Source organism: Eurosta solidaginis, chromosome 1, assembly GCF_040869045.1.
Source record: "Eurosta solidaginis isolate ZX-2024a chromosome 1, ASM4086904v1, whole genome shotgun sequence".
Taxonomy (NCBI): Eukaryota; Metazoa; Arthropoda; class Insecta; order Diptera; family Tephritidae; genus Eurosta; species Eurosta solidaginis.
Window position 1 is genome coordinate 122,079,155 of NC_090319.1, and position 24,224 is coordinate 122,103,378.

The 24,224-nt window shown below is 40.6% G+C and overlaps 1 protein-coding gene and 1 pseudogene across 4 annotated transcripts in view; one reads left to right on the plus strand and one right to left on the minus strand.

The window, feature by feature from the left end:
* Positions 1 to 24,224, plus strand: part of LOC137236796 (solute carrier family 22 member 3) — a 514,473-nt gene that overhangs the window by 249,855 nt on the left and 240,394 nt on the right. The window lies entirely within an intron of this gene.
* Positions 10,063 to 12,651, minus strand: LOC137238611 (uncharacterized; annotated as a pseudogene).

Here is a 24,224-nt window from a genome sequence, read left to right on the forward strand (position 1 = left end):
GGAGGATATAGACAAATTCCTGTCCAATCGCTTCCAGACATTAGAGACGGTTTCCGATCTTAGGGGTAATAAAACGACAAAAACACCCAAAAGTCAGAATTCGAATTCTAGGGAAAATTCTACGAAACTCGGGGTTTACCAAGCCAGCGTACCAAAGTCGGCATGTAAGATGTGCAACAGTACGGAGCACAAATTACGAAATTGCCAAAAATTCCGTAGGTTTTCCACGTCAGGAAAAATCGAATTTGTCAAAAACAATAGTTACTGTCTGAATTGTCTGTCGGGTGGACACACCTTGACACGATGCACTAGCCAATTTAATTGCAGCACGTGCCACGCAAGGCACAACACCTTGCTCCATCTTCCGACAGCACAACCAAAGACAACTCCTCAAAGGTGGACTCAAAACGCCACCGACAATACCCCTTCAACCTCACAACAGGCTAGGGCAAGGATGGAGTCTGAAAAAAGACAAGATAATGCTAATAACGTCTCTTCGTGTCATGCTAACACAACAATAGGGGTGTTATTAGGAACAGCACGGGTTAATATAATCTACAACGGAGTGAAATTTTCCGCCAGAGCGCTGATAGACTCTGGGTCCGAATGCTCTTTCATAACAGAAAGACTAAAAAAGCGAATAAACCTTCCATCCAAACGTGTGCATGTGCAGGTGTCAGGAATAAATAATACACCATCTGCACAGGTAAAGGAATCATGTGCGATTACGCTAGGTTGGCTTAAAGACCCCTTAGTAAGCATCAATACAGTGGCCCTAGTCCTGCCTCAATTAACAGGGGACCTTCCGACTTGCCAAGTGAGCGCAACGACTCGGCAAGCGTTCCCTGATCTGATTCTGGAGGATAAGAGGTTCTTCATTAATGAACCAGTCGACCTCATACTCATACCCCCAGATAATACTGAACGGTATACGGAAGAACGTTCTAAATACGCTTCTCGCCCAAGAAACCGTCTTCGGTTGGATTTTAACCGGTCGTGCAGATGCACCTCACCCAACCAATACACGAGTATCCTTCTTCAATGAAATTAGCCTAGACAAGCAGCTAGCTGCTTTCTGGGAACTTGAAAACGTACCTACAAAAAAGGCTTTGACCGAAGATAATGCCTATTGCGAGGCACTATATAAAAACACAACGGAAAGGAATTCAGATGGAAGATATATCGTCGCCCTTCCATTCAAACAAAGCTTCCCAAAAACCGTCTGTTTGGGCCCATCTCTCAAGAGCGTCTGCTCTCAGTTCTATCGGAACGAGACACGCCTAGCCAAGACACCGGCCCTACAGACGGAATACAATAGGGTACTGACAGAATAAGTCACGTTAGGGCACATGTCTAAGGTGCACACCGTAGTACCACCACAATGAACTGATTGCTATTTCTTACCGCATCATGCGGTGATCAAAGAAGAAAGCACAACGACTAAAGTAAGGGTCGTATTCAACGCGTCGTGCCCGACATCCAATGGCACAAGCCTGAACGATGTGCTACACACCGGCCCAGTACTTCAATCTGACTTAACAATACTGCTCCTCCGATGGAGATTATACAAGTACGTCTTCAACAGCGACATTGAGAAGATGTACAGGCAAACTTGGGTAAAGAAAAATCAAACCCAATACCAAAGAATAGTTTTTCGACTCAAAGCAGAGGACCCTGTCAGCGTGTTTGAGCTCAACACGGTAACCTTTGGGGTAAACTGTGCCCCCTATCTAGCGATCAGAACCCTACATCAACTTGCTGATGACGTCGAGGCATCTCTGCCAACCGCAGCGCACATCTTGCGAAACAGTATGTACGTCGATGACGTCCTTGCAGGGGGGAATAGCATCGAGGCAGCAATCGCGGCTCGCGATGAAATCACAGCTGCATTAAAGTCAGCAGGATTCCCTCTGTGAAAGTGGACCTCTAATTGCAGTAGGATACTACAGAGCATACCCAAACCTCACAGGCTTACGGAAGACTTTCTGGTGTTCGAGGACGCGAGCATGGTAAAAACCCTAGGCATCCGTTGGAACGCGCATTCCGACTATTTTTATTTCACAGCGAAACCAATCGAAAACCAGGATATCTTAACAAAGAGGGCGATCCTATCGGCCATCGCCAAACTCTTCGACCCGTTAGGCTGGTTTGCTCCAGTTATCATCGTAGCCAAGATACTAATGCAGAACATTTGGCTGGAGGGGACGGACTGGGATGAACCGGTACCCGCAATCACTTTAGATCGGTGGCAAACCTTTATGCAGGAGTACCCCGACATTAACCGGATTCGTATACCTCGGTGGGTGCACTTCACCCCAACCAACGATATAAAAATTCATGGCTTCTGTGACGCGTCCGAAAAAGCCTACACAGATACGGTTTACGTGCGAGCTAAAATCAACGATAGGACATACGTTAGTCTACTCATGGCAAAAACGAGGGTGGCACCAGTAAAAACAATTTCACTACCAAGATTGGAGTTATGCGGTGCCGTCTTGCTGGCTGAGACTTTGGAAACAGTGATGGAGAACCTGAACTTAAGCAAAATTTAACATTCACCTATGGACAGATTCGACCATCGTCCTAGCATGGATTCGAAAACCCCCGTATTCCTGGTCAACATTTGTAGCTCACAGGGTGACAAAAATCGTGGAGAAGGTAGGAACGAAAGCATGGCATCATGTCGAGTCCGCATTAAATCCAGCCGACTTATCCAGCAGAGGACTTCCAGCCACGGACCTAGTTGACAACTCTTTGTGGTGGCAGGGACCTTCTTGGCTGAAAGAAGGCAAAGCGGAATGGCCATCTCAAGGCGAACAGGAGTACCACACAAACATTGAAGAAAAACGAGTAAAAGTGCATGCAGCAACGAACCTTAACAATAGCGAGGATATTCTTGATCGGTTTTCCGATCTATCAAGGGCGTTGCGAGTAATCTCCTACATTGTAAGATTCTCGAATAGAACGCATCCAAAAACGAAAACGTCCTTTAAAGCAGAGTCGCACCAGATTTCGCCTGACGAAATTAAGGCTACGACTAGCCGCTTCATCAGGATATCCCAAACCAACCACTATGCCGAAGAAATAAGCCCTCTGAGAACTAGGAAACCCATCGCGACCAAAAGCGAGATTCTATCTCTAGACCCCTTTATCGACGAAGATAATGTACTTCGGGTGGGGGGTCGTCTAAACGCATCCAGAGACGTTCCCGTCGACGAGCGTCACCCAATAATCCTCCCTTACGCCTGCCGACTCACCCGTCTCCTAGTCCAGTTTGTCCACACCATTTCCATACATGGCGGAAACCAACTAATGCTGCGGCTCCTACGCACGCAGTATTGGATACCACGGGTCAAAAACATGATCCGATCCATCATCCACAACTGCAAGGCCTGTACGCTATTCCGCAAACGTTCCCCGACGCAACTCATGGGAATTCTCCCTGCGGAACGCACTACCTTTTCTAGGGCATTTACCAACACCGGGGTGGATTTTGCCGGACCGTTTGACATGAAGTCTTAAAGCGGACGAGGATGCCGCATGTCCAAGGGTTACGTCTGCCTATTCGTCTGCTTTGCGACTAAGGCGATCCACTTAGAGGCGACTAAAGACCTCAGTACCGCCGCGTTTCTAGTCGGCTTGTCGCCAGACGAGGATGCCCGAAAAACCTGTACTCCGACAACGGGACGAACTTTGTCGGTGCGTCGAGGGCTCTCCGCTCGGAGTTCAAGGCATTCCTCGTTGATGCGCGCGACCAAACCCTCTCGAAATACGCCCACCAAACCCTGACATGGCATTTCATACCAGCCGCTGCTCCTCATATGGGCGGGCTGTGGGAAGCGGGAGTCAAGAGTTTCAAAACTCATTTCAAAAAGATCACATCGGATCATAAATTTACTCTAGAGGAGTTTAGCACCCTTCTGTGTAGGATTGAATCCTGTCTCAACTCCCGACCCTAAGCCCATCGTCCAATGACCCGTCCAACCTGGAGCCACTTACCCCCGGACACTTCCTAGTCGGGGGCCACCTACTAGCGCCACCCGAGATTGACGTCAGCGAGAATCGCGCTTCTCTCGTCAATCGATGGGAAAAACTTAAGGCGCTGCATCAAACCTACTGCAAACGGTGGAAAACGGAGTATCTCACCGAATTGCAGAAGCGCGTTAAGTGGAAGCATCCACAATCAAACCTTAAACAGGGAGACCTAGCCGTCATTAAGAATAATCTGCCCCCCAATGAATGGAGACTAGGTCGGATAGCCACCCTTCATTATGGCCCCGATAACCGAGTTCGAGTCGTCGAACTGGATACGGCAAGGGGACAAACCACCAGACCAATCACGAAATTGGTCCTACTACCAGCATCCAGTGAGGGTGAGGAAGACTTGTAACTCCCAACCGTTCTAACAAACCCCGTAACCCAGCTCTCGTTGACTCCGAACGAGGCCAACAAACCCCATAACCCAGCTCTCGTTCACCACGAACGAGGCCAACAGAAGCCTAAAGCAGATAAACTATCTGCCACCGCGTACCCCAAAAAAAAAAAAAAATCATATCACCACCAGAATATCCAGCGACTCAAAACATTCAAACATCATGCCCCAGGATGATTAAAAACGTTCAGATTCAAAGGTATTTTCGGTTCAAAAGTTTATTTATTTTCGAAAAAAAAATGTATCTTAAATGTGATTATGCTTAAATAATCATTTCTGATTCATATCTCAGACCAAATAAAATCTTCGATGAGATGTAAAACTTTAACACGTAGAATATTCATTAATCAGTCAATCAAGATAATCAGGGAAGATTCAGAAAGCTGAATGGAAAATGACTAAAAAATTGTTGACTATCTAAAGTAAACATATTCGATTCGCATATGACTCCAAAAATGATTGAAAACTATATTCAGTTTTCGATCATCAAAGTATTCATATGGTGAAGTTGGCAACCCTGGTGTGTGAAAGCTAAAGTAATTTGTGCTCCTCTTAAAATTTTCAAATTCATTGTTTATTGTGAGTCTTAATTCTTACAACCTGTGTCTAAACATTAATAAACGTAACATTTGTCTGTGGAAAGTAAGATCCTCTGTCCAGGTAATCTCCAATTCAACTTTACTAACTTGGCAGTATATTGCGATTGGTGCTCCTGCTTTGTTGTTGTTAGTCAACTTGTTTTTCTTTGACACCTTCATCAACTGTGTATCTTCCCGCCAAAAGTTTTATAGTCACTGAAGTTTGTGCTTCAAGCTTTATTTTGTGGTTTGCGTCTATGCTAAACTTGAAGCCTGCGTCATAATAATCTAAGCTGCGTTAGAGCTGCCACCCAGTTTCTTGGAGCAATATTTTTTGGCCCGTTTTTTTTTTCGAACACCATGGATCAAGTCAATGGTAAACGTCGTGGTGACGACCTTAATAACGAGGTTGATAGCGCCAAAAAGGTGCAACGGATCAGCGGCTTCTCTCCTAGTTTAATGCAAAGCATGGATCAGCGATTTGCTAAGTTCAACGATCTGATTGCTAAGCAAATTTTGGACTCGGAAAAAAGGCTCATCGAATTCGTATGCAAAAAACTAGAAGACAAATTTGTGGTGCTGAAGAAAGAGGTCAGTGAGCTTAATGCAAGAGTTACTCAGCTGGAGAGTGTGTTCGAGCGCGTTGGTTATCTCGAAGAGGAAGTAAAAAAACTCAAAAACAATGCGTCAAAGCAAGAGAGCCATATTGCCGCAAGTGAAGTCCGTGTACACGGAATTCCCTTTAAGGAAGGAGAAAACTTAGCAAGTGTCTTTCATCACCTCTGTTCCACTCTTAGATTGCAACCAATACCTATAATGAGCATTTTTCGGCTACGGAAAATAGACAACAGCGTGACAGATCCGGCCGTAATAATCAAATTTCAGTCGCCGACAGACAGAAACAAATTGCTAAAAAGTATAGGCACCTTTAGGCGCCAAAACAATCCAAACATCAAAGGTCTGCAATTAGTTCATGTGGGCATAAATTCAAATGCTCCGATTTATGTAAATGCTTCGCTGTCTAGGCAAAACTATGCGATCTTCAAGGCAGCGATCCGTCTAAAGAAGAAAAGGAAGGTGGTGGCGGTTTTTTCTAAGAAGGGTCTGGTACATATCAGACGAACAGCCAACGCCAGCCCTGAAGCAATACATAGCTTGGCTTTTCTAGAGCGTCTTGAGAATACCGGCGAAGAAAGCGCGAGTTCCTTTCGAGTTGATGATGCGCCAACGAATAATGATCAATAAATTAATTTCTATGTATGGTATATTACTTAAGTTCTTGAGTCTGTTCGTTTCTGTCTTTATCTCTCCCTATCATACTTGTAAACAATCACTTATGTTGTCTTTATTGTTACGCATCGCAGAGCATTCTTTATATCCCATATATAGTGATGGTCCTAGACTATAGGTTGTCTAGTTCCAAAGACTGCTTACATACACTGTTGCGCGTATTCAACAAACGTACTAAAGGGCTCAAAGTCATCCATCTTAATGCGCAAAGCCTATATAAAAAGCTGGATGAATTGAGATTCATATCTGAGGGTTCTGATATAGATGTTATATGTATTTCCGAAACCTGGTTTTCTTCATGTCACAAAAATGATTTGGTGCAACTAAATGGATATCAACTGTTCAGGGCTGATAGACGTGGTCATGGTGGTGGTGTTGCTATATATGTTAAAAGTAGTTTATCCTGTAAACTTTGCTGCAGTGCTAGTCCAAGTGATCTTGTCGAATATGTGTTCGTAGACGTGTTCTCTGTAAATAATGAAAGGCTTCTTATCGGCTGTGCATACAGACCTAATCGTGGAGTTGACTTCTCTGGCTTTATTGAATTTCTCGAGCCTCTACTTATAAGCTATGATAATATAATCATCGCTGGGGATTTCAACTCCAACCTTCTCGTCGACTCAACTCTAAAGCTAAGTATGGAGTCTCTTGGACTTTTTCCCACCAATTTAACTTCACCTACACACTTTACTGACTCAAATTCTTCTTTGCTGGATTCATTTTTTGTGAATGATCCCCTGAAATTGCTCCACTACGATCAATTGTCGGCATCTTGCTTTTCAAAACACGATCTAATATTTCTTAGTTACAACTTCCAAACGTCACACATACAATGTTCCTTTACATATCGTGATTTTAGAAGCATAGATTACAGTTCCCTTAATGCAGCGGTGGAGTCGGTTGAGTGGAGCTTGATTCGTACACTGACATCGGTCGATGATCAGGCATCATTCCTACAGAACCATATCATTAGGCTTTTCGACAACTATGTGCCAGTGAAACTCAAAGCTGCTACACACAATAATACCCCTTGGTTTAGTGCCAATCTAAAACACTTAATTCACCAGCGTAACCTTGCTTACTCACGATGGAAAAGATACAAAACCCTGGAGGCTCACAACTGCTTCAAAACAGCTAGGATCGCTGCAAACAAAGCCATTAGGTCAGCTAAGCAGAAATTTTATAATAACAAGTTTAGTGCTGCTTTGAGTTCGAAGGAAACCTGGAAGTCGATTAAACATATTGGTATCGGAAAATCCAAATGTGATATTTCTGTCCTCCCTGATGTAGACATTAATTAGATAAATATAAATTTTGTAAATCTGCCAATCTCAACTGACAATATATGTGCTGATAATCATTGTATTCGCGCTAATGTTGATTTTGGTCCTCTTGAGTTTGCTAGTGTCGATGAGTGTGATGTCGTTCAAGCCATTCTTTCAGTAAAGTCTAATGCTATGGGGTTCGATGGTATATGTCCGAAATTTTTAAAAATAATTCTTCCTAAAATCCTTCCTCACTTAACCTACTTGGTTAACTCTGTGCTGACGTCCTGTGTATTTCCCAAATGTTGGAAAGTTGCTAAGGTAATCCCAATCCCCAAGCAAAACAAGGAGTATAGGCCTATAGCTATTCTGCCTTTCCTTTCCAAGGTCGTCGAACGAATTTTGCACTGCCAGATAAATACTTATGTGCAGAATAATAACCTTCTCACAGATTCCCAGTCTGGATTCAGGTCAAATCGTAGCTGTAAAACGGCGCTCCTATCGGTGATAGAGGATATTCGAGAACAAGTTGACAAAAATTTTACTGCTTTCCTGACTCTTCTCGACCATTCAAAAGCGTTTGACTCGGTCGACCACACCGTTCTCTGCAAGAAGTTGGACAACCTATTTAATTTCTCCAACTGTGCAACAGCCCTAATCAGATCGTATTTGGCCGACCGAACTCAGGCAGTAAGTGTTGGTAGCAGAAAGTCTGACTTCGTCAGTGTTTTAAGAGGAGTCCCACAAGGCTCAATCCTTGGTCCCCTGTTATTTGTTTTGTATATAAACGATTTGCCTGGTGTTCTCAAGTATTGTAATATTCACATTTATGCTGACGACGTACAATTGTATATGTGCTGTCCTAGTGATCGTACCAGTTCATGTATTAATAACTTAAATTACGATTTGTGTCAAATTGGTACGTGGGCTTCTATGAACGGCTTATGTCTTAACCCTAAGAAGTCGAAATGTATAGTCATTCATAGAAGGTCACTAGATAAAAGTAGAATGGAAAATTTAATTTTAGACAACACTATTATAGAATACGTTGACACGGCAAAAAATCTAGGTATAGTTTTTAACAAAACCCTGACATGGAAAGATCACATCTTCCGCACAGTGGGGAAAGTGTATGGGATGCTTCGTACACTCTGGCTTACACAATATTTTACTCCGTTACATATTCGTCTACTAATAGCAAAAGCGTACTTAATACCTACGCTCCTTTATGGTTGTGAGGTTTACTCCAATTGTGACTATGTATGTAAGAGGAAACTGAATGTTGTGTATAACAACATTGCTAGATACGTCTATGGGTTGAAAAGACTTGACCACGTTTCTCAACATGCTTACAGGTTGCTAAACATTTCTTTCGATAACCTTATTAAACTTAAAACGCTCACTACGCTACATAAATTAATATATATGAAGGAACCTGACTATCTGTATCGGAGGCTAAATTTTCTCCAGTCGTCTAGATCTGTTCTCCTTATCCACTTCAGACATCGTATGCTAATATCTGATCGCCAGTTCTTCATTAATTCCATACGTCTTTGGAACTCGCTCCCTTCTAGACTTAGGCTTTCAAGCAATGCTCTGCTCTTCAATAAAGAATTAACAAGTTTCTATAATAACCTAGACAATTAAAATACTGATTCCTTCTAAGCAAATGTACTCTATCATTCCTTTATTTATCTATTTACTATTTATTAAATATATTATTTGTTGTAACCTTTTCTTAGCCATAGTCATTAGCTTTAAGTTTCAAGATTAGATTGTTCCTATTTTATGCCTTTTACCGACTAGCACTGTAAAATAATTTTTGTCAAATTGTTGTGCTGGGATGAATTGCCTAATAAATACAAATACAACAGTCCCCCTACGCTCCCGAAGGGGATCTGAGTTCCACGTCGCTCTCCTTCAATAGACTAAAAATAAAAGATGTTTTCTGTAACACTTACCAGACCAGCTGAGACCTACTAGTTTTGTTAAGGCACCTTATCCACCAACGCTGAATCCATGGGAATCCCACACTCGTCAAGTGCAGCTTGGAGTACTGTCCAACACCGCGTCTATAATTGCCCATCCAACGACATAAATGAGAGCCCACGGTAAACTTTGAGGCAGTGGAGTGATACCGGCAAGCGATGCATGCTGTAAATGCGTTAAGGGGTGTCGGACCAAGAAGTAGGAAAGGATGGATCAGACATGATGTGTGCAGCTAGGGGATCCGATTTACAAGTCTGAAACAAAATTAACAACCAATGAAACTACCTTGCAACGAAACCACCGCAGAGTGAACAACCTACCGCTCAGTCACATGTTATGTTTCCCATTGTTCCACCGTGAGGTCAATTTTTGCGTAAGACACAGTTTTCGTCCTTATGTGGATTATCGTGATCCACTTCTCATACTTATTGTGCTCCCTTCATATCGTCGATCTTCAATTCCAACTCGGAAGGGCTGGCATGACAGTACTACAAACCAAACGGAGATATTACATTAGTTGGTTGTTTGTGTATGTACGCTGCATTTCGGCGGGTGTTACATTGCCTTGCTCGGCCACCAATGCATCGCGTGCATAGTAGCTTGAAAAAGTTAACAGTTCAGCACCAGTGCATAAAATATCACTCACGCACATCGCCACCAAGTCGATACCCACAGTTCCCTTACGCTCAGTCTGCTATGCAATCTTTATTTTAGTACCCACACCATCTGTGCCCAATACAAGTACCTGGTCCTTATACATAGTTGGTATGGGCGTTAAACGTCTACCTAATTTTGTGGTCGAAGAGCCATTTCGCTGCTGAGTCATTGCTGCATCGCACAGCTCCAATGCCAAATCGCGTTGATGTGGCTCATCCAATGTACATGTATTTCGTTCTGACAGACCATCAGAACGATCCGCTACACCTGGCGCTTTGGGCTTTTTTAAAACCACTACTTGGCATTTCGCGTTCACATTTTTCATCCTTCTCTGGTGTGGTTGCCTGTATTTTTGTTGTGTTGTTGTATTTATCTTTTTTACTACTGCTACGCGTAATACGATCACGTAGACTACGAAATTTTTCTTTGACTGGTTTGCGTGTCGATTCATTAAATGTTGTTTCCATGGATGCTATCGAACAGAATGATTCATCTGCATTACAACGCTCTTCAGCGCCATCAAGTGCTACTGAACTTCGTCGTGGGCGTAATATTTTCGCAATCGGTGAACGCACCGCCACAAAACTCATAGATCTGCGTATTGATCTTGTTATCGAACCAGTACGTATAAGTTTTGGTTTTTTTGGTGCTATTTGGCAAAGCAAATGACTCCATCGACATTAGAGAAATGCTATCAAAGCTTTCACGTTTACGCTTTAAATCATTAAGCTCATCGAAATCGGCATCATCCACGTTCAGATCGTCTGTCTCCATAGCTGTTGGTTCATTTTCGGTGAATCTCAAAGTTGGCGTTTGCAGTGCTATAGCCGGGCATTTTTCAGGCAAGGCATTTAATATTGGATAAGATTTTTCAATTAGAAGAAATTTTTCTAAGCGGGGTCGCCCCTCGGCAGTGTCTGGCAAGCGCTCCGATTGTATTTCTGCCATGAAAAGCTCTCAGTGAAAACTCATCTGCCTTGCAGATGCCGTTCGGAGTCGGCATAAAACATGTAGGTCCCGTCCGGCCAATTTGTAGGGAAAAATCAAGAGGAGCACGACGCAAATTGGAAGAGAAGCTCGGCCTTAGATCTCTTCGGAGGTTATCGCGCCTTACATTTATTTTTTTTTTATTCATTTAATATTGGCGAAAGATTTGGATTTTGAAATGCATTCCCTGCTTCCTTTGTAAGTATAATACCGTCAGTGGTCCTGTAGTTATTAGGATCATCTACAACATCACTTGTGTTAGATTTTATTCGTGTGCTAGCATTGTCATTAACTTCATTAGAGGTTCTGCCTTTTTCATGTCCTGCTGTAACTTCACTCCAATTAGCGTTTATATCAAATTTGGGCAATAAAATTACACTTTGCTTTTATGGCGTCTTCACACTCGACAGTTTGTCTGCGATAATTATTTCATCGGCTTCATCTATATCAACACCGTCTGGTAGTGGTGAACCAAGCTGTAACTCTGTATTACGATCGTAGTCGATTACTAAACGCTCATCAAAGTAGTAATCATCCGCATTTTCATCAGATTCAATTGCTTTGTCATTGGTGTGCGCTTCATCGACATCCATTTGACGATGTTGTTGTTTTTGTTTGGTTTGACTATCACCAGGTTCTGTTATTGATTTAGCAACATCAGTCTCATTTGTCATTACTTCTTCAGTCTTAATAATTTCGGTTACGGTCTTGCCTGCAAGAAATGTCCTTTCTTCTCCAACATCTGTTGGTGGCTTATGGTCACATGTATCAGATTTTGGGATGAGTTTAGTAGTTGGTGGATCTGTATGTGGGTAAGTTGGAGGATTGGGTTTGGGAAAATTACAAGTGGTGGTTATGGCTTCGAGAAAATAGCCACCAGTATTAGGCATGACGACATGCGAGCATTCGGGATCGTCCAACTCTGCCGGCATGCCTCCATTACTGATCAAAACATCCACCATATGTTGATGTTCATCCGCGGGGAAACCAAAGAAACAAATCTTTTGACCTTCAAACGCTTTCAATTTATGCTCACGCGAAAAGTTATCGGTCGTTGCACGAAATTGCACCTCATCGCATCTCTCACAAGCAGCATAAACCCAGGCTGGTCGCACCACGGTCAAGCGAGATGTTTTTGCGTATTGATATTTATCTCCATTACTCTAGCCCCCGATCCTAAAAGCCTTTTCCAAACAGTACATTTTTTTGGTACAATCAATACCAAACCAGATGGCTGTGCAAACGTAGCATTTTGTGGATACGAATTATTACGATTCTCCTCCATACCATTTCCGCAAATGGCAACACAAGTACGTGGATCTAATTGTCGATATTTCCACCAAATTATTCCCTCTGGAAAGTAACCCCAAATTTTATGTGTTCCAGCCATGGCTACCAAACCTATAGCTTTTTCTGGCACAATACGTTCATCGACATGCAACGACATATCCATATCGCGCGTTCTAAAAGCAGCGATATCCCAAGGCGATGAAATGCTTTGCAAAGGACCCTGTCTACCACCCACACGATCATGTCCCTATTGGCCTGTGCCAGCTAATGTTTCAACTTGTCTTGTGCTCAAGGTTATTTGGCGTATAGCATGATTTTCAGTATCGGCCACAATTAGTACATCGTCATCAAGAACATCAAGTCCTTGTGGTGAATTGAAACGTGCCGTCTCAAAATTGCCATCAACAAAACCGCAACTAGTACCACCAATTCGTTGACGTACAACACCTTCACTATCAAATATCAATATGCGATAACTTCCAGCATCAGCAACAGCAAATTGTACGCCTTCGTTACGAGCAATATTTGCTGGAAGACGTAAATTGGATGCCGGCAATGCATTTGTTGATAATTTTAATGGCAGTGAGGAATCATTAATTTCTTCCCTTGCTTTGTAATGGCGCAATGCATACTCGGTGAAAATGTGTAAGATTAGCTAAAAGAGTGTGTACTTAAGCGTAGCTATGCGGCCAACCAACCGTAAATGGAGGGTATTTTGAGATCACCAAAATCTCGAGAGATTTCATGATCCAGCTTTAATTTCGCATTCCCTTAATACTGTTTTCACACAGGAACTTAATGATCTCATTTCACCTTCTAATGAAATCGTAAATTTTTTGCTTTCACACAGCAGTAACTGCTCGATTAGTATGAAGGATGAAATGTCAAGCGAATAAAATGACAATGCTATATGACAGACAATCATGGCGGAACGATTCAAGGTGGCAGCATGGTGACATACCTAGATACATAAATAAGAATTCCATGTACTTTATTTTTGTAAAATCGATGGACAAATGTCAAAATCGTACTGCGCCGGAAGTTGATGTATCAAATCAAATAAAAAAAGGTTATAATCAGCTGTTCGATGCGGCCACCTTGTATCGTTCCGCCATGCAGACAATGACATTTACTTTGACAAATGACATTTTTAAGCACTGAACACACCAAAAACTAAGAAACTGAACGCTCCCAACAGAGTTGCATTGTGCTTTTGACTTCATTAGGCATTCGATTAGCTACTAATGAAATAATTATAGATTCGAATTTTGTAGGGAAGATTGAGCTCAATAAGCGTCTTAATGTAGAAAACTGCCTTTATTATTCAATAAGCCGTCTGTGTGAAAACAGTATAAGAGCGCGAGGATTTCATTAGTGTTAGTTATAGAAAATGGTTAAGTGTAAAGCAACTGGTTGGATTGAGGTCAGAAAAGGTAATGTTAAGAATTCGTAGTGAAAGCCTGCACAATGTAGGCTGGAACATAAGTGGTGCCCACCACGTAATCTCCACTTTCTCCCACCAATAATCAGCTGAAATGAAACAGAAGAATAAGCAATTAAAAAATGTTACAAAATTATAAAAAAGGAACGATACTTATACTTACCCATCTCACGTTTTTCTTCATTATGAAAATTCATTCAAAAATGTCTCTATACTCATTTCCATGAATGAATGACATTTTTGAATGAACGAAACAAGGGTGCCACTCGATGACATTTGCCTTTGTCTTTTCTTACGCCGTAAACACATTGCGCGCGACCCCATGGGATCACAAGTCGGATCCGCGGGATCCAACAAACTCGAGTGTTAGTGCCCGAACAACTTTACCTTTTTTTCGACGAATGAAAATTTTGTTTTATTTTGACAATGTGGTGCATAAAACCACAATCAAAATCAACTTTCTTGTAAAAAAAAAGGGGGGAGATGAACCACTCGAGACCGAAATAATTTTCGCGTTTTATTTGCATTGTTTTCCCTGTTAAAAAGGGTAGGGCAAAATTAAAATGTAAAACATAAACAAAACGTGTCACACTCAATAGTGGTCTCGCTTTCATGATAGAAATTGTCTCTGCGTATTGAAGTTCCGATAAAGTTTCGTCCTTTTAGCTTGAAATCCAAGCAAGAACAAAGTAGTGTCATATATGCTTTCGACAGCGGATAAAAGCCTCTTTCCATCTGTCGCAAATTTTATCTGCACGACGTCATTTGACTAGTCATTTTACAGTCATTCATAGGTTATATTCATAGTCACATTTGCATGGGCGTGGGTAAGTTTTGTGACCAAATTTTGTAGGGCAATTACAAGGAGCCGTGACAACACACGGGTTTACCGTGATATACCGTATATTATCGCGTATTGCCTGCCTTAGGCAAACACCAAAAATATAGTTTGCCCTAAGTCTATATTAAATAATTCTTAATTTTACTATTGGTGGTTTTCAATATCAGCATTTTCATTCTGATGAAACTATTTTCAAAACGAAAGATAATTTTAGGCGTATGTCAATCAAAGTTTACTAAACCTAACAGTGGGTTCAACCACTACACGTCACTACATCGGCAGAATAACTGAACCAGATTATTCATCCCAAATAAACCCTTATCCCGAGTACGCCAACCAATAGGTCAGCCAGAATCGACCCCGGGTCTCCGGCAATTAGCCACCCAACCAACCTATACAGCGATATTACTAAACGCTACCACTTCCAGACATGCCTGGATTTGCATTCAAACGCTCCAAAACCGAGGCACGCCCCAATGCGTTCACCATCGCTTGCCGTCTGTGCACCAAACCGCACGGAGTGCGATTGTGCCCAATTTACCGTGGTATGTCGACTGAGGAGCGACTGCGTGCAATACTCATCCACCGCTATTGTCCCAACTGCCTATCCCCGTTCCACCGCCTGGAAATATGCCCCAGCCAAGACCGATGCCGACGTTGCAGTGAACCACATCACACGATGCTACATATGGACGAGGATCAGCCGTCGCCAACTCAAAGCAAGCACGACGACGACGATGCGAGCTCGGATGGGGTCCTCTCCATCCATGTCACAGAGCAAACGAAATCATGGGCCCAGCAAGTCGAGGAAGAAGAGGAAGAAGAGAGGCTGGCCAATGCAGCAGAGGTAGCCCAATCGGGCAGCTTAGAAACGCCGCGATTCCGGCCACCATTACGTCATGAGAGACCCGAGAACGGCTGGCCTATGCACGGCGCATTCGCGCGCTTACAAATCGGGGATGGCGCGGAGACACGTCCTTTCCGCCCATCGCACCGCCCTCTGGTGAACAGCGTGACGACGCGGAGGCAGGAGGCCGTTTACACCTGGTCCGCGCCCTGTTAGATGTCTGCGCTCCCACCAGCACTATCGACGCCAATCTGTGCAAAGATCTACACCTGGAGCGTAACAATACCGCACTTCTTTCGAGGTGCACCGTCGTTCTTCGAGGGAAGTATTGGGTAGCGGGAAAGATCACGACCCAAGCCACCGTAATAGCAAACTATGCCAGGTTAAACCCCACAGCAAATCTGGACCCGTCGGTAGCGCCCCCATTCCAGTTCATGAAGCTGGCCGATCCGACGTTTTACCGATCGTCGCCAGTGTTGCTCACTTTAGGCGCCGACGTCTACGCCAGTATTATGGTCGGCGGCACACCCGCGTCGACTGTCGGCGGGCTCCTCACCCAAGCCACAATCTTCGGCCTCGTCGTGTCTGGAGCCCACCCACTATAAAAACTTTAATTATACCACAAGGTGCATTTTAAACCAAGCAACCCCACGTACTTGAACACCAACGCTTTTCTTTTTCATCCACAGTTCAGCGAGGCTGCATTACTGCGAGCACGGATGTCCGCCAGAGATCGTACTTACGATCCAGCTATACATACATATCATAGTTTTAATTTATTTATTTTATCCTGCCTTGGGAAGGTTGCTGGCGTTCTCACCAGTTTTTTTTTTTTTTGCTCTTTCGAGTTGCTCGCCGCAAGGGGGCCGGCATGTTTAGGCCACCAGCCTAAATATTCGCTACCACCCTAATGCACATTTTTTGGCAATATTATTATTTACCGGTAACGGCCCACCCCTGCCGAGCGCTAACTTCAAAGGGAAAAACTCGACGAAAGTTAGCTATCGGCAGGTGCGGACCTTTTTCGTTTTCAAATCTTTTTCTATTTTGGAACGTTCACGAGCCAGCAGCTAGCCCAAGGTGAGTTATACAAACCAACCATTTTCCACATTTTTCAATTTTTCCTAAGTTGCGATTCTCATTATAATTAATATTTGAAATTACTAGTTTTCCTACATGTGAATTTGCCAAGTGCATAGTAAAGTGTGCTGTAATTAATTCTCTGCTTTGTGGGGTTATATATTTTTACAATTTAATATTTGCGATTGTTATTGAATCTAGATTTCCAATTAATCACTTGCCTAAATTTAAATGTGCACATGCCCTTTGGATTTGAATTAATTTGAATTTGTTAAACCCCTTGCAATAAACAAAGCAAAGAGTGTTTTCTTTAATATAGTGAATAAAGATTGTTATTGTGTGATACTAACTCGGTCTTTTCTTTTCTTTTATTTGCGACGCACCCGCCCGACTTCCTGGGTCTACACTGCCCCGCAAAACAATTAGGATGATATTTGTATGAAAAAATTAATGAAAAACCTGTGTGCCCAAAATCTGTTCGGTAATTGGGGCTGTCCGGTTATAAGGACTGTCCGTAATGGGGAATTTCACTGTAATTACATTTGAAAAGTTTGTAGAAAATTTAAGAAAATGCAATCAAAAAGTATAACATCTTAGATCAAATTCAAAATTTTAATGAAAAATTTAGGTAAGTTTGCTATATTTCCACTCACTGCTTAACTATTAATGCATTATTGCACTACCCTCAACACTGGATGCATAGACTGAGTTGAAAAAGTACAAGTTGGTCGAATTTCGACCACAGGCGATACTAGTTATTATTATAAAACAATAGTTTTTTTTTTTTTTTTTGATAAGTCGGCTGTTTCACCAACAATTAACGACAATTGTTTTTGTTTTTATCGGCCTATTGATAAATGATTCAAAGTTCGATTCGAGCTCAAGGCCAGAACAATAATTTTTTCTAAAGATAATTATTGTTATTTTTTAATTTTTCTAAATTTTGAAAAATTTTATTTTGTTTTTGGAATATTAAGTAGACAATTTTCCAGACAACCTGCCAAAGCTGCGCAGATAGATCCATTTCGAAGGGTGCTAAGCCTTCATCATCAGTACGCTTTAGGCATGCTGCGTTAACCATTTAGCTATACAGCGGTGGTTTGTTTGACTGACAAATTGCTACTTCTATTCCTTTTTACCAACTTGTTATGGACTAGTGGACAGGGTGGAAAAAGGAAACGATTGAGGGTCGTCTATAGGGGCCGGTTAAGTCTTGTCCTACGACTGCCGCGTGTGCACTGGCTCGTTCCCGGAGCTTCAGCCTGGGCAGGGTATTAAACAGCTGCAGGACCAAGACACCTTCTCCCTAATTCCTAGCCCTAACAAGACATAATATAATATTGCACACGACTCAAAAAAAAAAAATACCCATCGACTTACCCATTGACATCCATACTTACTCCTTCAGAGCTTCGACGCCCATCACCTTGCAGCACAGGTAGATGTTTTGGCTGCTCTAGACCCACCCAACCATGGCCTTTAAGGTGGCAAAAAAAGCCCCAATAAACCCACTCTCACTATCCTTAATCAGACCAAACTAATAGATTTATGTACTCATGTTAACAGTATTTTTATTACAATTCAAAGCATGATTAATATCAGGCATGCTTAACCAACGAAACGATATCATTTCGTTACGATAATCAACGTTAATAAACGAAACGAAATGACTTCGTCAAATTAACGAAATGATTTCGTTTTCTGCCATATCAAAACGAAATCAAATAGTTTATGTTGATTATTAATTTAAAACCATGCTGGCAAAGCTGATTGATGGCGGAGTCATTAAAGGTGAAAGCATTAGCCAAGCTGATTGCAAATTTTCTCATGAATTTTGACAGTACGAACATTTCTCAGAGTATTTTTGACATTACCACCAACGAATTACACAAACAAATTACATAGAGTTTGTGTGTGTATGTGCGCTCGTTGTTGCCACCTTACGGCTTTACCATGGCTATAGCATTGCCAGCACAATTCAAACATAAAGTATCACGTTTTCGTTAACGTTTTTAACGTTAACGAAAGCTTTTCGTTTCGGTTAAAAACGAGATACAATTTATCTTGATAATTTCTTTATCGATAATATTTCGAAGTGTTTCAACGGAAACGGTGGAAATTTTTTGATAAACGATTAGCTTAACGTTAAGGTGCATCCCTGATTAATATTAACATTAGAAGTAAAGATAAGAAGTCAAAAGCTATCTTATAAGTTGTACAAACTACGAATTCCAAATTTAGAAAAAAAATTACATTACTTAACTTCTAACTTAAATGCAAATCCCTAACCTACCTCAACAGCTGATCTGTATATGTATGGTCATTGAACTATCCTTTTCAAGAGGAACGAAAATCATATGTACAGGTTACATATTCATTCACATACATATGCTTGCGGAGAGCGAAAAAATAAAAAAAGGAACTAGTATGTATGTAGCTGGGATTTATGACTTTGTCAACAAAAGAAAATAGGTGGAAAAAGAGAAAAAAAACCCACTTGTTGGTCACTAACTTTGGCAATCGCAACTAGTGGAAGAAACTCATCCATATGTACATATGTATGTATATATGTATGCATATACAGGTTCTCACGCAAATCATTCCAGCCAAATGAGAGTATTAGATAAAATAACCAAAGCTAGGCACACTATGGTCAGGTGTGTAACCATACGTAATTGTATGCATAAATATATACATAGATCAAAGCGACTTAATATTTTATTTGCTTACAAAAGAAAACATAATAACCATGTTACTTACATGTGGAGCATTTCGACGTAGCGTTGAGGCCTCCTCGCTGTGACGTAGTGCTGAAAATGACTGCGTTATCTCGCCTAACTCTCTAATAATTACTGCTTCGAGCAACTAGTTATTACTTTCTTTTAAATCAAATACTGGTTCTTTTTATGTATTTCTTCCTTATATGACGAAATTTCGCAACATAACGAAGAGAATAAAAAGAAACAATATTTATCCTAGGGAAACTTCTAGTCGTTTCGTGGCCATTTTTATTTTCACCACTGCACGTACTTATTTGAGTGAGCGCCGAGTGAGTGAAAAATTCGAAACGCTAAACAAAACAAAGTTTAAAACGAAAATATTTATATGATAAAGAAGCAAAAAGAAACTTCGATTTCTCATTTAACAATAAATATGTATGTACATGGGTATGTAACCTATAAGAATTCCGCCAACCCAGAGAAAAGACATAAAAACCTACAAAAACTATAAAGATATTGTGTGAGGGAGGCTAGTGATTACATTTGTACCAAAAGAAGTCAAAAAGAATTAAAGTTGAAAAGGAAGAAGAATTCTTCATGATTTTAATATCGCTAACTTAATTAGTTCCTATTTAAATCCAATCCAAACTTTCTTGAAATATGTGGCACAAAGGGTGCTTCACTAAATTTAACTTTTTAAAATAAGTTTAAAATTTAAAATAATATGTATATATACATAATAATATTTATAAATTTTTCCTTATGTACTTTTATTTTAAATTTTTAGTTATTGTCTTTTCGGTTTATGCATGCATATATACGCTTGTGCATACACACTATTTCAGACAAATTCTAGCAAAAAAAAATCTTCCTTATTATTTTGTTGGGTTATTGGAACCGAACATATGCGGTCTAAGGTTTACAACCCATAAAAAAATCCTGCCCAAATACTTTAAATGTATAGATATATATGCTTTATTTAATATCGACGAAACTATGCAGCGGGGATACGGCTCCCGATGTTCAAGCAGCGATAGCTGGCCTCGTGGCATGCACCTTGGTTGGGTCTCTTGATCTTGGTGTGTCGGCTTTAGGCTGGGATAAGTAGAGATAACCTTATGTAACGGAACTGATGGTAAATTACGCGTAGGTATACTTTTTAACCTTTACTTGCGGTCTTAGATAAACTTTGCGTACGCGGGCAGATAGAATTAATTAGAAAGCACACTTGTGTGTGCATATGTATATGAAAAAACCAAATTCGTCTAAGCTCCACTGATCTTACCTCCTCGATATCTCGTTCAGAAAAGAAAGACACAAAAAACATGTTTCCTTCCGGAAGTCTAGCTATGCTCTTTTCTGACAGCTAGCAGTCAGTCGTTTTTGAAGTGGTATCAAATGATATAAAGGATATCGTGGTGTGGTAAATTTCTTGCACCGGAATATATACACCGGAAGTGAAAAGTACTCAATAATTTTAGATATAAAATTATATTAAATGGAGGAATTGTAACTTTGCAGGTACACCAGTACAAACTATATTTATTCAGTGTTGCGCCATCTGTTGCAAATCACTGATAATGTTGGATTTGTTTATTGTCAATTACTTTGTTTGACATTCCCAACTGCTCATGGTTTATTAACAATTGTTTTTGTTTTTATCGGCTTATTGATAAATGATTCAAGGTCCGATTCGAGCTCAAGGCCAGAACAATAATTTTTTCTAACAATAATTATTGTTATTTTTTAATTTTTCTAAATTTTGAAAAATTGTATTTTGTTTTTGGAATAGTAAGTAGACAATTTTCCAGACAACCTGCCATAGCTGCGCAGATAAATCCATTTCGAAGGGTGCTAAGCCTTCATCATCAGTACGCTTTAGGCACGCTGCGCTAACCATTTAGCTATACAGCGCACAGTGTTTCGTGTAGAACAAGCTAGCTGGACAAAAACAAAGTTCTTATTCCAAGAAAAGTGTAATGAGAAATGAAAGAAAACAAACAAAATAACGTGATTTTTGCTTTTTGTTTGATATTTTTGCTCATACATATTGAGTAATTGAAGTAAGAAAGCAGGAGTGGCCGTAAAATGCATTGATTAATTAGCAAAATTCTTTTTGAATATTAAGCTTCATATTTCTTTTTATTTCTTTTAAGTGAACACTTTTATATAATTTTTTTGATGGATTCTAAGCTCGAAGATAAGTAAAATTTTTTAATAGTAATTCTTTCTCAATTAGAGTATTTTCAATATATTTAACATTCCGTTATTAAGAAGAAAAGTTATTTTTTCTCTATATTTTTAACTTTAGGGACAAAAAAGTTACATACATCCGCGGACATCCGGGCTAAATTTTACATATGTTATAGTCGCAAGTATTCTCTAATAGTCGAATGAAAAAACCATTGCGAATTCTTTGCACATCTATTTTTAATTTTTTTTTTGTAGATTTAGTTATCTCTACATGTAAAATAGGATGTATGTACGTACCAGCTCCGACGACATATTTGAACCTTTAAAGCTGATCTACAAACGGCAAAACCAATTTCCAGGTACAGGGAAGAAACACGTAGCCATAAAACACACAAAAATAAACGCGCAAGGTCAACAAGAGCACACCAAAAGCAAAAAGGTGAAGATCACTGACTTCAACCTACCACAACCTACCGCACCAATCACCAAGGCATAAAAACAGGTACATACAAAGCAATCCTAATGCAGGTATAACCACAAAGGAACGCTATACAAAACATCTCCATTTGGTAGCATCTACGCCAATACCTGAATGTAATATAAATACTGCACAACTGATAACAAATCAGAACAATCACGACACTTAAGATGGCAGCACAACAATCATCAACTATTCACCCTGTCGGAAAATCAACAACACAAAGCAGTTTAGTTATAACCGTATCAAGAACGGAGTTTTTTGACATTTGGGTTCAACATTCGAAGGAAACCAGATATAAAGAATTATTGAGTTTTGTTGTACTTAAGTACGATTTAAGCGAAGCAGCCGAGTATTCGATAAAAAGTGTAAGCTTTCAAATATCGGCATATTCGTCGAAGCTGGATCAAAATTGGAACACTTCTGGAAGACATAAGGAGCGATTTTTGAATAAAAACTCGGAGTGGCTTTCGGGTCCAGACTTCACATTTACAATAACGGTGGATTCAAAGTTGCCATCAGACCAACCAACCACTTTTTCAGGTAACCCCTGTCCCGGAAGACGAATGAAGGACTTTGTTAGCTGCAGTGAAAAAACCAAACGGCGTCGAGTGGATGACCTCTTGCAATCTAGAAGTCCTGGTGAGTTACTTTATGCGGCAGAAGTATCAACGCGTATGTCCGGCAACAGAAATGTCGCTAACATTATAAAAAAAATCACAGGAAACCACTCAAATATCCGACAAAAAGATGACATGTGAGCCAGATGCAAGATGCTTGAGCAATGTAGAAGCTTTAGCATACTACGTAGATAGCAAGTCGACGACTCATGGGTACAAAACGACTCGGAAGTGGAGCATCAAGGCAGGCCATAAGGTTTATCCATCATTTTATAGTCTAAGAAAAACTAAGGCAGAATGCTATCCAAATTAAATTGATGTGGGTGAAACACGTGCGGAAATTAAAGTCCAGTCCGTATTAGATAAAACTGTTGATCGTTTCGTTTTAGCAAGTCAAGAAGTTTTTGTTAGTTTATTACCTACAAACTTGACGTATACTTTAATCAGCAAGTGGGGTTGCGATGGAAGCAAAAGTTTGCATGCAGTTCTGACACTGATGAGTTTTTGTTTATATTTTCTTTCGTTCCTCTTCAATTACAGTATGAAAAAGGTGACATTGTTTGGCAGAATCTTCGACCTTCTTCTACCATGTATTGTCGTCCAATTAAATTTATTTTTTCTAAAGAAACAAAAGATTTTATTGTTTTTGAAACGAACAAAGTTTTAGAGGAGATAAATGCGTTGTTGCCAATAAAGTACATGCTCGAAGAATACGAAGTTTCCGTAAATCATAATATGCTTCTAACAATGATTGACGGAAAAGTTTGCAATGCTTTGACTGAAAATTCTTCCGCACAAAAGTGTTATATTTGTTGTGCCACTCCAAAAGATATGAATAATGAGTTACGGGACTTTACGTCTAACCGAGGTCATCTTGGTTCTGGTTTGTCTACTCTCCATGCATGGATAAGATGTTTTGAATGCTTGCTTCACATAAGTGGTCGCCTCGAGTAAAAAAGTGTACTTGGATTGATAGTAGATAAACCAAAACCAGGTTTCGGCAATACCAATGACGGCAACGCTGCTCGTAGGTTTTTCGAAAATTCTGAGGATATTGCTGAGATTACGGGATTGGATGTAACGCTCATCAAAAGATTCGACACTCTCCTTCGCGCATTAGCATCTGGGTACAATATAAATATCCAAAGATTTGAAAAATTTGCGGTCGAGACTAAAAAACTATACATAGATCTCTATCCCTGGTTTAATATGCCTGTTACAGTTCATAAAATCTTAGTGCATAGTACTGATATTATAAAATCAGCAATTTTACCTATTGGTCAACTTTCTGAGGAAGCACAGGAAGCCCGTAACAAAGATTTGAGACGATTCAGGGATGATAACACACAAAAGCAGTCTCGTGAAGCCACGAACAGAGATCTTATGAATATGTTGCATATAACATCGGATCCTTAAGTTAACAGTTTTAGGGAAATACCTAAGAAGAAATTTAAAAGTCTGACATCAGAAGTCTTAAATTTACTGTCCCCCGATAATGTTGAGGAGTCAATAAATA